This window comes from Mesoplodon mirus (genome assembly GCF_964341445.2).
Source record: "Mesoplodon mirus genome assembly, chromosome: 14".
Lineage (NCBI taxonomy): Eukaryota > Metazoa > Chordata > Mammalia > Artiodactyla > Ziphiidae > Mesoplodon > Mesoplodon mirus.
In genome coordinates, this window is record NC_138990.1 from 71,631,643 (window position 1) to 71,648,211 (window position 16,569).

Consider the following 16,569-nt stretch of genomic DNA (forward strand, 5'->3'; position numbering starts at 1 on the left):
AAATAACAAATGCTGATGAGGATGTGGAGAAATGAGAACCCTTGCACACTGTTTGTGGGAATGTAAATTGGTGCAGCCACTATTGAAACAGTATGAAAGTTTCTCAAGAAACTAAAAATTGAACTACCATCTGATCCAGCAATTCCACTCCTGGGTATATGCCCAGAAAATATGAAAACAGTAATTTGAAAAGATACTTGTACCCCAAAGTTCATAGAAGCACTATTTACACCAGCCAAGACATGAAAGAAACCCAACAGCCCAACAACAGACATTTGGATTAAGAAGATGTGGTACATACATACATATATGCATACACAATGGTATATCAGCCATAAACGGAATGAAATATTGCCATTTGCAGCAACATGGATGGACCTAGAGAATATTATGCTTAGGATGCTTAGTGAAATCAATCAGAGAGTGACAAATTCTGTATGATATCACTTATATGTGGAATCTCAAAAATACAAATGAATGTATATGTAGAACAGAAAGACGCATAGTTATAGAAAACAAACTTATGGTCACCAAACAGAAGAGGAAGTGGGGAGGGGCCAGATAGGGGTATGGGATTAACAGATGCAAATTACTATGTATAAAATTGATAAGCAACAAAGATTTACTATATAGCACAGGATATTAGAGCCATTACCTTCTAAGTATAATCTGCAAAAATACTGAATCACTATGTTCCACACCTGAAAGTGTCAACTATACTTTGATTTAAAAAAAATTACAAGTGGGGCTTCATGGCCTCCCTCATTCCTTTTCCTTATTTTCATCTATTTTGTCACTCCTCTCCTGACCCCTGCCCTCCTCCAATGCACCTGGGAGAAAAAAGTAAAACAGTGCTGAGGCAGAGTCTCAACAGTAAATGAAGACGACTTGTAGCAATGCAGTGGGGAGAGTGAGAAGCAGTATTTTCAGCCCCTATGCTGGGGGCTGAGGAGACAGGGGGAGAGGAGATGGAGGGACCAGGATGGTGGATGAGAGAGGGCCCCTGAAGAAACTGAAGGAATCCTAGGAGTTTTAGAGTTTCCAAGAATATAAGTGGACCAGAGATGTTAATAAAACTCTGGACTTGGAGTTTGCCCATTTTTCCAAATTATAAAATATTTCAAAGATTTAGTGAAAAATGTTTTAACAAATGCTGACATTTTGCTAATATTTGAGTCACTCTTAACAGAAAACATTTTTTAAAGTCTCTTTTGAACTCTCTTCCTTATTCATCTCCTTCTGCCCATTCTAGAGGCAAAATCTGTTCCAGAGTTGATACGTGTCCTTTCCACTCATAGATTTATAACAGAAATATGTTCATACATATAGAAAATTATTCTTGGGTTTTATGCATTTACATAAATGTCATCCTGCAACTTTTTCATGCAACATTTGAGATGTGTACATATTAATTCATGAGGATCTAATTCATATTTTTAAATTGCTGCATAATTTTCATTGAAAGAACTTATTACCCAAAGTTAGATTATTTTAGATTATAATAGCAAAATAATCTATAGTAGCAAAATAAACAATGTTCAGTGAAAACCTGTGTGCAATTCTCTTTGTGCACCTGTGCCAGAGTTTCTAGAGTATACACTTGGAAGTAGAATAACTTGTTTCCAGGGTGTGAATGTCTTCAACTAAAAGATATTGCCAGATGTCCTCTGGAGTGGTTGTGCCTACTTATCAGTAGAGTATCCAGGAGATCTATTCCCCATGTACTTAACACTTGGTACATACTACCTTTTACAGTTTTTGCTGATCTGATAGGCACAAAATAATATCTCATCATTGTTTCAGTCTGCTTTACCCTTATTGTGAGATTAACCATCATAATGTTTATTGGCCTGTAGGTTTTCCTCTTGAAGGCCATGTACTTTAATCATTTGTCTGCTAGGTTGTCTTTAATTTTTAAGAGCTTTGTGTATTCTGTTTATTATATCTTTGAGGGTTTTATGCATTGCACATGTCTTCTCTAATTATTTTCATTGTATTATTTCTTGTAGAGAAGCTTTTAATGTTTATGTAGTAAAAATTTTAGTATTCCCTTATGACTTTTGCTTTTTTACATTTTAAGAAAATCTTAAGGAGATTGGCCAAGATGGTGGAGTAGAAAGGCTGTGAGTTCACCTCTCCTCACAGGCACATCAAAATCATGTATATGCAGAACAACCATAGATGAAAAAGACCAGAACCTACCAGAAAAGATCTTCTACAACTAAAGATATAAAGAAGGAGCCACAGTGAGATAGGTAGGAGGGGTGGAGTCACAATAGTCAAGTCCCAAATGCCCCTGGGTAGGCAACTCACAAAATGGGAGAATATCTACAATTGCAGAGGTTCTCCCAAAGGGGTGAAAGATCTGAGACCCACGTTGGGCTCTCCAGACCGAGGTTCCTGTGCTGTGAAATCAAGACCCCAGAGTATTTGCCTCTGAAGGCCAGTGGGGCTTACATTTAGGAGTCCCAGAGGGCTGGAGAAAATAGAGACTTCAATCTCAAAGGGCACAGGCAGAATCTGACACACTCTGGGACCCAGAGCAAAGGCAGTAATTTGATCTGAACCTAGGTCAGACCTACCTGCTTATCTTAGAGAGTTTCCTGGAGAGGCAGGAGGCAACTGCAACTCACCCTGGGGACACAGATACCAGCGGCAGCTATTTTTGGGAGCTCGTTCTACCACATGGACACAGGTGCTGGCAAGCGCCATTTTAGAATACCCCCTCTAGCTTATTAGCCCCAGAACCCAGCCACACCCTGGACCAACAGCCTATAAGTGCCAGTGCTGGGACGCCTCAGGCCAAACTAACTGGGCATGGACCCACAGCCTATAAGTGCCAGTGCTGGGACGCCTCAGGCCAAACTAACTGGGCATGGACCAGCCCCACCTACCAGCAGACAGGCTTCCTTACGACTCCCTGAGCCTAAAGCCACCCCTGGAAACAGCCCTGCCCACCAAAAGGCCCAGGACACAGCCACACACAACAGTATGTAGGCACTAGACCATAAACCTCCAGGGACTTCCAACCAAACAATCTGGGACCTAGTTCCAGCTACCAGTGCACAGGCATCAGCCCCAGAATCTCCTGGGTCCTGGCCCTGTCCTCTAGGAAGCCTGCTGGTAGCCTTGGGCCCAGCCTTACCCACCAGTGGGCAGATGCCAGTTGCAACAAAACTGTAGCCCTACAGCCTGTGGACCAAGCTCTCCCAGCAGCAGGCCAGACCCTGCCCTGTGACCTACTGGGCTCTGGCCCTGTCCACCAGCAAGCTAATATAAGCTTCAAGACATCCGAATCATGCAGCCAGCTGTTTCAGGAACCAGCCCCACCCACCAGTGATCTGACATCAGCTCTGGGACCCCTGCGCTCTGCAACCAGACCCCAGGACATGGTTCTGCCTGCCAGTAGGCTGGCACTAGCCCCAGAACTGGCTTCATCCACCAGTGTGTGGGCAGTAGCCCTGGGATCTCCTGGACCCTGACTTTGCCCACAAATAACCTAGCACTAGCCCCAGGGATCCTGGGGTTCCACAGTCAGCTGCCTCCTGACCTGATCCTACCAACCATCACCCTTCCCACAAGTTAGGACCTGGCAACCAACCAGATTGGGGGCCAAAAAGGCTTACCACACTGCCCATACAGTCTTTCACAATAGACAGCAGACCACACAGCCCTCATAGGGGCAACCCCTAGAGCATACAACTCTGGTGATGAGGGCAGTAGGCTGCTGGGACCCCTAGGACGCCTCCTACAAAAAGCCACTTCTCCAAGATTGAGAAACGTAACCAGTGTACCAGATAAGTAGAAACAAGAATTTAGGCAAAATGAGGTGAAAGAGGAGCATGTTCCAAATGAAAGAACAGCATAAAACCCCAAGAGAAGAATTAAGTGAAGTGGAGGTAGGCAACCTACCAGAGAAAGAGTTTAGGGTAGTGATTTAAAGATGATTAAAGAACTTGGGAGTAGAATGGATGTACAGGGATAGAAATGAAAAGTACACTAGAAAGAATCAACAGTAGACTAAATGATACAGAGGAACAGTCAGTGAGCTGGAAGAAAGTAGTGAAAATCACTGATATTGAACAGAAGAAAAAATAGTGAAAAGAAATGAATACAGTTAAGGAGACCTTTATGAAAACATCAAGCTCACTAATATTTGCATTATAAACGTCCTAGAAGGAAAAGAGAGAGAGAAAGGAGCTGAGAATATAATTGGAGACATAATGACTGAAAACTTCCCTAACCTGGGAAAGGAAACAGACATCCAAGTCCAGGAAATACAGAGAATCCCAAAGAGGAACCCATCAAGACATAGTATAATTAAAATGGCAAAAATTAAAGATAATTATTAAAAGCATCAAGGGAAAAGCAACACATTAGGTACAAGGGAACTCCCATAAGGCTATCGGCTGACTTTTCAGCAGAAATCACAGGCCAGAAGGGAGTGGCACAATATATTGAAAGTGATCAATAAAACAAACCTACAACCAAAAATATTATACCCGGCAAGTCTCTCAGATTTGACTGAGAGATCAAGAGCTTTACAAACAAGCAAAAGATAAGAGTTCAGCACCACCTAACCAGCTTTGCAAGAAATGTTAAAGAAACTTCTCTAAGAGAAAAAGAAAGGGGCACAATGAGAAACGTGAAAATTATGAAAGGAAAAAGCTCATCAGTAAAGGTAAACATATAGTAAAGGTAGGAAATCATCCATGCACAAAGCTAGTAGGACAGTTAAAAGACAAAATAGTAGAATCATCTATATCCACAATAAGCAGTTAAGGGATACACAAACAATTAGATGTAAAATATAAGAAACAGTAATTGTGAGGAGAGGAGGGTTCAAACGCAGGTTTGTTAAAACGTATTTGAAATTAAGAGATCAGCAACTTCATACATATATATATATATATATATATATATATATATATATGGCTATATATAAATCTCATGGTAACTGCAAATCAATAATCTATAATAGATCATACACACAACGAACTAAAAGGAATCCAAACATAAAGACATCCGATCACAAGAGAACAAAAGAAGGAATCTACTAAAAAAGACCTACACAAAACCCCAAAACAATTAACAAAATGGCAATAAGAACATACATGTCAATAATTACTTTAAATGTAAATGACTAAAGGCTCCAATCAAAAGAGATAGGCTGAATGGATATAAAAACAAGACCCATATATATGCTGCCTACCACAGACTCACTTCATCTAAAGACACACCAGACTAAAAGTGAGAGGATGGAAAAATGTAACTCAGGCAAATGGATATCAAAAGAAACCTGTGGTAGCAATACTTATATCAGACAAAATAGACTTTAAAATAAAGAGTGTTACAAGAGATAAAGAAGTACATTACATAATGATCAAGGATCAATCCAAGAAGAAGATATAACAACTGTAAATATATATGCACCCAATATAAGAGCACCTAAATACATAAAGCAAATATTAACAGACATGAAGAAATCAACAGTAACACAATAATAGTAGGGTACACCCTACTTACATCAATGGACAGATCATCCTGACAGAAAATCAATATGGAAACACTGGCCTTAAATGATACATTAGACCAGATGGACTTAATAGATGTATAGACAGAACACTCCATCCAAAACCGGCAGAATATACATTCTTTTAAAATGCACATGGAGTATTCTCCAGGGAGATCACATGCTAGGCCACAAAGGAAGAGTCAGTTAGAAAATTGAAATCATATCAAGCATCTTTTCTGACCACAATGCTATGAGACTAGAAATCAACTATTAAAAAAATGCAAAAAATGTAGAGGCTAAACAATATGCTCCTAAACAACCAATGGATCATTGAAGAAATCAAGGAGGAAATCAAAAAACACCTAGAGACAAATGAAAATGAAAACACAATGATTCAAAATCTATGAGATGCTGCAAAAGTAGTTTTAAGACGGAAGTTTATAGTTATGCAAACTTACCTCAAGAAAATAAGGAAAATTTCAAATAAACAACTTAACTTTACACGTAAAGGAGCTAGAAAAATAACAAAACCCAGAGTTAGTAGAAGGAAAGAAATAAAAATGATGAGAGCAGAAATAAATGAAAGAGACTAAAAAACAATAGAAAAGATCAATGAAACTAAGAGTGGATTCTGTGAAAAGATAAACAAAATTGATAAACATTCAGCCAGATTCATCAAGAAAAAAAGGGAGAGGGCTCAAATCAATAAAATCAAAAATGAAAAAAAAGTTACAACTGACATCACAGAAATAAAGAAGATCATAAGAAACTACAAACAATTACATGTAAATAGAATGGACAATCTAGAAGAAGTGGACAAATTCCTAGAAATGAACAATCTTTGGAGACTGAACCAGTAAGAAATAGGAAATATGAACAGACTAATTACCAGTAATGAAACTGAATCAATAATAAAAAAAATCTCCAAAGGAACAAAAGTCCAGGACCACATGGCTTCACAGGTGAATCCCACCAAACATTTAGAGAAGAGTTAACACTTACCTTTCTCAAACTATTCCAAAAATTTGCAGAGGTAGGAAGTCTTCCAAATTCATTCTATGAGGCCAGTGTCACCGATACCAAACCAGACAAATATATCACAAAAAAGAAAATTACAGGCCAATATCACAGATGAACATAGATGCAAAAGTCCTCAAAATATTAGCAAACTAAATCCAATAATATGTTAAAAAAATCATATGCCATGATTAAGTGGGATTCATCCCAGGGATGCAAGGGTTTTTCAATATTCATAAAATCTATGTGATACAACACATTTAACAAATTGAAGAATGAAAACCATATAATCATCAATAGATGCAGAAAAAACTTTTGACACAATTTAACACCCTTTTATGATAAAAACTCTCCAGGAAGTGGGAATAGAGGGAACATACCTCAACATGATAAAGGCCATATCTGAGAAACTCTCTGCTGACATCACACTCAATGGCAAAAAGCTAGAAGCATTTCCTCTAAGATCAGGAACAAGACCAGGATGCCCACTCTCACCACTTTAATTCAACATAGTATTGGCAGTCCTCATCACAGCAATGAGATAAGAAAAAGAAATAAAAAGAATCCAAATTGGAAAGGAAGTAAAGCTGTCATTGTTTGCAGAAGACATGATACTATACAGGGAAACTCCTCAAGGTGCCAACAAAAAACTATTAGAACTCATCAATAAATTCAGTAAATTCACAGGACACAAAATATACAAAGTTCTGTTAAATTTCTATACGCTAGCAATGAATTGGCAGAAGGAGAAATTAAGGAGACAATCTCATTCATAATTGCATTAAAAATACTAAAATACCTTGGAATAAACATACCTTAGGAGGCAAAGGTCCTGTACTCCAAAAACTATAAGGCACTGAAGAAAGAAATTGAAGATGACACAAACAGATGGAAAGATATACTGTATTCATGGATTAGAAGAATTAATAGTGTCAATACTGACCATCCAATCCAAGGCAATCTATAGATTTAATGCAATCCCTATCAAAACATCAGTGGCATTTTTCACCGAACTAGAACAAGTAATTTTAAAATTTGTATGCAAACACGAAAGACCTCTAATAGTCAATAAAATATTGAGAAAGAAGAACAGCGCTGGAGGAATTACGCTTCCTGGCTTTAGACTATATTACGAAGCTACAGTAATCAAAACAGTATTATACTGGCATAAAAATAGACACATAGATCAATGGAATAGAGAGCCCAGAAATAAACCCATGCAATTATGGTCAATTAATCTATGACAAAGGAGGGAAGAATATACAATGAAGAAATGACAGTCTCTTCAATAAGTGGTGCTGGGAAAACTGGACAGGTACATGTAGAAGAATGAAATTACAACACCCTCTAACACCATAGACAAAAATAAACTCAAAATGGATTAAAGACCTAAATGTAAGGCTGGTTACTATAAAACTCTTAGAGGAAAACATAGGCAGAACACTCTCTGACATAAATAAGCTGCAGTGATTATATTGTACAATACAGGGAATGTAGCCAGTATTTTATAACAACTATAAATGGACTAGAACCTTTAAAAATTGTGAATCCCTATGTTGTTCACCTGAAACTTAATATTGTATATCAACTATGCCTCAAAAGTCTTTTTACCCTCAAATTATAATCTTCTATTTATTCTAAACATTTTAAAATTGTATTATTTATGTGTATCTAACCATAAATTGTATTATTTATGTGTATCTAAAGCTACATCTTTTTTGTGTTTCATAAGGTAGGAATCAAATTTTTTTCCATTACATTCCAGATTTATTTAATAGCCCATCCTTCTGCAATTATTCAGTTTCACCTGCTATTTATCAAGTTTATATACATACAGATGTGTACACACATGCATCTGTGTTTTTAGATCTCTTCTGGTTCATTGATTTGTTCAGGCTAATATTTCACTGTTGGTTTGAATACTGCTCCCTGCACAAGGAGGGCATGGAAAGACCAAAGAAAGAGGAAGGCCACTCCAGATTGGTAGGTGGTAGTTTTAATAGTTATGGGAACTTACGAGGCTTGTTTTGGGCAGCTGCAAGATAAACAAATCTCTGCACCAGCTCGCCTTAATCTTAAAAGTTTATATAGAGGCCTTAACAGGGTTCAGTCAAGTATACTGTCCAGATGGTCTCAACAACACATTGCTCTCTCAAGCCTGCAGCTCTGAAAACAGCTTCCACTGTGGGAACAGTGAGCAGAATGTTCATTCTAAGGACAAGGGAGGGGGTAAGGAGTCTCCAATCACCCAGGTCCAACTTGTGGGTCAACCAGCAGTCACGTCCTCTGGATGACCTCCTCCAAGACTCCACACCTCATGACTGGCTCCTACAATCCTACACGCCCCCCTCTTCCTCAATGTGCCCCAGGAGGTCAGCAAGGAGTTCCACTAGCATGGAGGTGGCTTGTTCAGTGGCTATCTGGCTGCCCTGGAGGCAGATACCACAATAGTAACAGAGGCAAAACGCAAGAGAAAACGCCATTGAAGATACTGATACCTAAAAGAAGTAACAATTTTTTCCACCAGGAGCCCCATGGTCCAAACCACTAATTTATTAATCCAACCCCCCTTGGACTGGGGGTTGCATCAGTCAAGGTGTTTGCTTATGTTCTCGTGTAATTTAATAAAAGATGACACATAGAGCAGACTCAAATATGAATCTGTTTGGATAAAGGCACAAGTGACTCTTTGCAAAGCAGTAATAATGTCCAAGCCCATCCTACTTTGGAGGACAACTTTTCTCACGAGACACATTTCAGTATTAAGGACAGGCTTTGTTAGCTATCTTTTAAGGCTTGCTGGGTGAATTAGTAAGAACTTCTATGTGTGCTATGCTGTCTTCCAGGCCAGTGGAGGGAACAAAGACAGCAGCCAGCTGATCACACCAGTGGAAAACAGAGTGTGTCCACCTAACCGTGAGAAGAAGGTTGGCAGCTTTAGGAACTTGACCTTGTGGTGCATATCATACATGGCCAGGGGAAGCAGCACTGTCAGGCGTAAGGAGATGGACTGGTGTGGGATATGCCAGACCAGGATCCCACTCTCTCCCCTCTTCCAGTGGTGTGTGTTCCACTTCAGGTATAGTGCACTTCAACAGCTCTGGCTTGCAGCAGGACAATGGGACCCCAATAGAGGTTGAGTCGTTCCCCCTCACCCACCCAGGATGGGTGAATTTGGAGTAATTCACCCACCCTGGTGGGAGGTCCCAGATGCACATTCCAGTAGATAATACCTTTACCAGGCATAATGGGACTTAGTGTTCTCAGCAACATAGCATGTTGATCCACGGTGAGAGTTGGGACTGTTTCCCATGACTTCCATACCTTTGTGGTATTGGCTGTCTCGACGTGGGTAGGGGCACCCAGTCTGGCATCTGGGGCCACAGGCCCTACTGGCTGATCATTCAAATGTATTAAAACGTGGGATAGTACTTTTGAACACCCCACCAAGAGAGTTTTCTCTGTTAGTAATTTAATCTGTTGCTTTCATATTTCAGCCTTCCTTTCTACCAACGCTGCTGTTTGTGGAACCCTAATTCAATGTCATGTTTTATTTTTTTGTCCAGTTCACATCATGACCTTTGAAATGTGACCCCCAATCACCATCTACTTGATGAGCATATTCATACATGGTACTCAGTTCCTCTAGTCCCCAGCGGTGGCAGCCTGGGCTAGGCCAGACACAGTGTTCACACAGACTAAGATTTAGAAACTTTGCTCAAAGGGAGGGGGCCATTATAATCTGCCAATCCCTTGCCTGTTGGGAACTTCGGTGGGTAGCCCCGGACTCCTTTGGTCGTTGCCTTGGCTGTTGTTTAGAACATACAGGATATGCTATTAGCGCACTAACCAAGCCATTGTATTTCAAGGGCAACCTCGCATTCTTGGCAATATGCCATCCACCCAGGTGCTATGCTGGGTGCTTTTTCTATGCATCCAGTCTGCTGTATCTACTGAAGGGTTAGTTGCTAGAGTATACAGGCTAGGGTATCAGTTTCTTGATTGCCAGGAGTGCAGTGCCTTATGAGCCGGAACATGGAGGACAGTGAGGACTGCCTCAGGCTCTTGCTCAAATGTCTGTCCACATATCCTGACCCCACAAGGGCTTACCCATGATCATTCACCCCTCGTCCTCCCATTGCCCAAGCTATAGGGTTAACCTCTATGAAACAGCCCACTGTCAGTGCAATGGGTTAATGGCCAGGGCTTATGAGTGATCATCAGCCAAATTGCTCAGTTCAGCCCATTGGCTGCTGTGGTTTGTTCCTGTTTCAATCCAGATGATGTCAGCAACGGACAGAATAGTGACTGCAGTCTATGTGGGCGGGTTGCCCCAACTAGACCCATCTGTATATAGGGCATCAGCAGAAATTTCCCCTACTCTCTATACAGGCTGCAGGGGCTGCCACAGGAACGTCTGGAGGCTCTACAGACTCTTCAGGGCCTAGCAGCACTATTTCTTGGGACAGTGGGCTTGCACAGAGGGCTCTTCTGTTATAAATACACATACTGCTTAGCATGGAAGTTTGAGCCATGGCAGAGGTGGGTTGATAGAACATATTCTCAACCTACACCTTGATAAGAAGAGAAGTTCTTACCATGATATGCTGTTCCTTTGTGAGAAGCTGTACCTGCAGGAAAGCTGTGTACACTGCCAGAAGCTGTTGCTCTATGGGGGTATATCAGGTTCCTGCCCCCTCCTACAACCGGGACCACAAAATTCTAGGGGTACAACCTTCTGTTGTCTCTGCCACAGTGCCCAGTTCACAAAGATACATCTAACTCAAAGGGTAGCCCTGCTCGGGAGATACCCGGAGCTTTAATCTGCTTTCTCTAGTATTTCTGCCTTCTCAAAGGTGACTTCCTGTTCAGATCCCTAGTCCTACACATGCCCTTTCTTTAGCATGTGGTGTAAGGGAGGAAGGCACTGTGCCAGGTGGGGAATAAGAGTCCTCTGAAACCTCCATATCCCTACGAAAACTTGTACTTCTTTCACGTTTTCAGGGGTCGGATAGGCTTGTACCTTGTCAATTACAGCTTCTGGGACAATGTGCATCTTACCCAACTAAATGACTCCCCAAAACTTGATGTTGTTGCCTGAGCCTTGAATTTTCCATGGGTTTACCCCCTCCCTTGCAGGTGTTCCAGCAAAGTCTACAGACAGTCCTGCATCACAAGAAAGTCTTCACATGTTAACCTTATATTACTGATGTAGTGAGCCACTTTGCTGATGTGAGGAAGGAGAACAGGGACAGACTTGGGCTACCATCCTGTGACATGCTGTGGGGTTGTGCACGTTGCCTTGGGGAAGCACTTGAACAGTCCATTGTTGCCCCTCCCACATGAAGGCAAATTGATCTTATGATTCGGCCACCAGAGGTATACTGAAAAACCATTTGCTAACTCCAGTACAGCTGGTGCACTCCTAACACCGTGGCCAAAGTATCCAAGATGGAGACCATGCTGGGCACAGCCCCATGCTCAATTCTAGGCAGGCCATGGTCATCTGCCACAAGCCATCTGACTTTTTGACCAGCTATACCGGGCTATTAAAGGCAATACAGGCAGGGTGTGTAATACCTACCCACTTGGTGCAGTTCTTGGGTAGTTTCTCCTATTTCCTTATGCTCCTCAGAAAATTTATATGGTTTGACAGTTCAGATTTTTCATGAGGACAATAGACTTACTGGTTTCCTCTTGGCATTTTCCCTCAGCACTGGTTTAATTATTCTAACCCAGAAACAGAATTCACCTATAGCAGTTTGCAGGGTTTGTTTGACCTTGTGGGGTTTTCATGCCCAATATGTTCTCTGGTACCTCCTCTTCTCATGGGGGAGAACACCCAATTTTCAGTGTCAAAGGGACCCTCCTGACAATAACCGTTTGCCCTCTCTAATCATGGACAGCAATGACGGCTAGAAATTTGAGAGCTACTATGTACTAGGGTGCATTCAGCTCCTAGTATCAACCAGAGCAGTCACCTTTCGTTTATTTTGGGGAGACCAACAAATCGTAACCTCAACATGAGGTCTCCAGTTGTCTCTAATAGCCCTCACCTGGGGGCAATCCTGGCTTGCATCCTACAACTGAGGCATGGGAGGCACCCACCCTGAATAGGGCACTACCTTGGAAGCCTCAGCTGGAGCAGGTGAGGTATCAGGGGTGGTAGGGCAGGTGGGGCAGGTCTGAATGGTTGTTCAGGTTTTAAGATTAGCCATAGGCTGACCAATACAGCACTGGGTGGCCAGTCTATCTTTTCAGGTGAGATTCTGCAGCCATGACGTCAAACCACATTTGCTTCCAGGTTACTTTCACAGGACCCTTTACAGTTTGGGACAGCCTTTTGGCTTTTGAGCTCCCTGTCTTGGGTCTTTCCCACAGCCTGTCCCCATTCCCAGGATTTGTCAGTCTCTCCCAGATCAGCAACTGATTGCCCAACATCATAAATGTCTTGCCCATGACTGAGCTAGGCATGGTATCAGTGTCCCATGCTAGGCTGTCATTCCAGCAGTGAATGAGGCCCAATCAGATCAGGGTTTTCAAAGACAAGGCCGTCTATAGCACTGTTTCATTTCCAACTCCCTAAGAATTTGTTGTACCTCCTCTACAGATTTCCAGAGTCCCACATGCCCAGGGAGATCCCCTCAGTGGGTCAAGCCTCCCTGCAGGCTAGAATAATCCAGTCTCTAAGGGAATGAATATCTTGAAACTCCGCCCCCCGCTCTCGTCCCCCCTCCCCCCGCTCCCGTCCCGCCCACCCCCGCTCCCGTCCCGCCTCCCCCCACCCCCGCTCCCGTCCCGCCCCCTCCCCCCTCCGTTGGAGGGCAGTGTCTGTGGTGATGTTGCTCATTTTCTCTGCCTCCTGCTGGGCCAGAGAAATGCCATCGCCCCTGTATCCCATAGCTGTATTAACCACACCTGGGTGCTTTCCCTGGTTTTTCGCTGGAACTTGGCAGCTATAATCAATAAGTTCAGTGAGAGTATATTCTCTTACAGTGAACGTTTCCGGAATTGGGGGCTGCCCCGCTGGCTGGGGTGGTCTTTGCCTGCTGTGCTTTCGCTTTCCTATTAGTGCTCTGAAGGTAAGGGCGTTTCATCCGTTTCTGTCAATCCTCCTCTTGACTCCGCTCACTTTCCCAGAGATTCCACCTCTTGGCGTCCGAACCAGGTTTTGTCACAAGCACTTAGACCTTAATCTACCGCAGCTTTTTCCTTCTAGCTTTGCAAAACGGCGCACAGACGTCTCCAACTTACCCTGCTCTCCCACCTTGTCTGCCAGCCCTGAGCTGCCAGAGTGGTGGACACCCACACATCCTTCTCTAGCCACAGCCCTCCTTCCAACTTTCTAACCCGAACTTCTGCCTCTATTTGGGCATCAGTGACCACAGAACTGCCCATATCAGAGCCCAGCCCACCGCGCAGCCGTAAGTTTTCCTTCTTTGCCGCAGTGCACCCCGTGCAGTTCCTCGAAGAAGCGCGTTTGACCAGCTAGCATTTTCGGGGAGTCCCTGTACTCACACAGCAGTACACAAGCATCTCAATACAGGCCACCCCTTCCCACATGGATGCCAAAGGCCAACTCGGGGTTTCCTCCGTGGATACCCCTTTCCCAAGACCCATTTCTCCCGTTTCCCAGCTGGTATGCCAACTGTTGCTTCACAAACTGGCTCCTGTACACAGAGGGCATAGAGAGACTGAAGAGGCAGACGCCTCCAGACTAGGAGGTGGTAGGTTTAATAAGGAAAAACACTTACTTACAAGGCTTGTCTCGAGACGCCACCGGACGACTGAATCCCAGCGCCTACCGCCAGCCATTTTGAGCTTATATAGAGGCCTTAACTGGCTTTCAATCATGTATTAGGTCCAGATGATTTCAATAAACATCACTCTCTTAATACTGCGTCCTTGAAAGTGGCTCCAGCTGGGGGGAATGGTGGGGAGAAAGTATATCCAAAGGACAGGGAGGTAGGGGAAGGGGCTTCTGATTGTCTGCGTCCAGCTCATGGATCAATGGCTGGTCACGTCCTCTCCTTGTGCTCCTCCAATGCTCACTGTCTTAATTACTTAATTACTATGTCTTCTTTATATCTTCATATCTTGTTCTTCTTTAGTCTTGACTCTCTTTTCCATATTAGTTTTAGAGATTAATTTATCAATTTTCATAAAAGTCCTGCTTGGGAGTTTAATTGGAATTGAATTGGTTCCATCTGTATGTATATCTACATCTATATCTATATCTAGAATAGAGTGTTGTTTTTCCACCCATTACTCTTCAAACTTATTAAGATTTATATCCTTTCATAATGCTTTGCAGTTTTATTCATGAAGGTCTCACACATCTTTTGTTACATTTATTCCTAGATGCTCTACAGTTTTTGTTGATTTTGTGAATGGGATCTTTTTTATATTACTTTTTTCCCCTAGTTGGTTATTACAGCGGTATGAGCACTCTGCTTATTTTCCTTTGTTGATCTTTTATCAAATAACCCTGGAGAATGGTTAATTTGTGATATCCTGTTGAGTTTCCAATGTAGACAATCATGTGATTATCTGCTGATAAGTCTGTTTCTCCCTTTATAATTCTTATAGTTGATCTCTTTTAGCATAGTGGTTAAGAACTCAGTCTTTGAAATTAGACTGCCTGGGCTCCAACCCTTAGCTGCTGTGTGATATTCATATTTCAGTATTTTCCTCTGTATAATGGGGCTAATAATATCTAATTTATACTTTTTGTGAAGATTACACATTATTATATATACTTCACTGGAAACTGTGCTTCATACACAAATAAGCTTTTGCAATAAATAATACTCTTATCATTACTGTCATTGTTGTCGTTATGACTAAAGCTTACAGTGTTGTGTAGAAATGGAAGCTGTCATCACCAGCATCATTGCACTGTTTCCAAAAGAAAAAGTGCTGTTAAGCTAAATCTATGTTTTTGCCATGTGAGAGTGTAAATTCTATAACTTAAGTGTTGGATCACATCTAAAATCTTTTTGTAATAACACTTATTGGCTTTCTAACAAACGCTTACCTGTGGGCATCAATGGATCATCAGATAATCCAAAGGAGAATGGTAGATTGTTCATCAACTTTTATGAGAAAAGATCAGTCTACCCACCTGCTCATTTGGTTTCCAAAGCATGTGGAGCTTTCTTCAGTGCACCGTCAGTCAGTACAGACATCTGCTTCTCAAACACTGGTTGGAGAGTACAATCTAATTTTTCTACCATCTAGCTCTTAACAAAAGCCTGGCTGAAAAAAGTTCCATTTAGGAAAAATAAAGTACTCTTTACTTTTGGTAAATTAAAATGGTCATTAACACAAATCAGATCATCAGAATTTGCCATATAAGCTTGGCTCATAGAATCATCTTTACTCAGTTGCATTAAATATTTAACCAAGTACTATTTCATAAAATGACCATGTGTTTGCTGTAAAAATGTTATCAAGTATGTCTAATGAACAAACAGGATCTCTTTCTCGTAGACAATCCGAAGTGAAAATTTCAGTCTAAAATTTGTCATTGGAAAATGTTTGCCTTATATAATGAAGTAGTGTGGGTTTTTTTCCCCCGTCTTCTTTATTTGGAGTGTTTAAACTTCCCGTGTTTGGCCTTTTGTTGGCTGACAGGAGGTCGAGAGCCAAGTTTAGAAGTTCAGTCATATAAACAGCATTAACCACCATGACTAGCATCTTTGAATTCCCATTTTTTCTCAGTCCTTATTTTCAGTTCCTGATTTATTCATCTCCAATAACCATTCCAGTGTCTTCTTTTTGTAAGTGCATTGCCTAGTTTTGAAAGAACCATAGTGTAAATTCAGGAATTTAAAAACATAGCCATCAGGCTATCTTTATCGAATGTCTACCAAAGTCACAGGAACAGCATTAAAGAAATTCTAAATCAACTACAGTAAAAGCAAAACAAAAATAAAGCAACATTGCCATGAACTAAGGGGTTTTATTTCTTTTTTATATTTACTTATGTGAATAAACCTTTCATCTAAAGTTTGGAGTAAATAAATTATATGTAT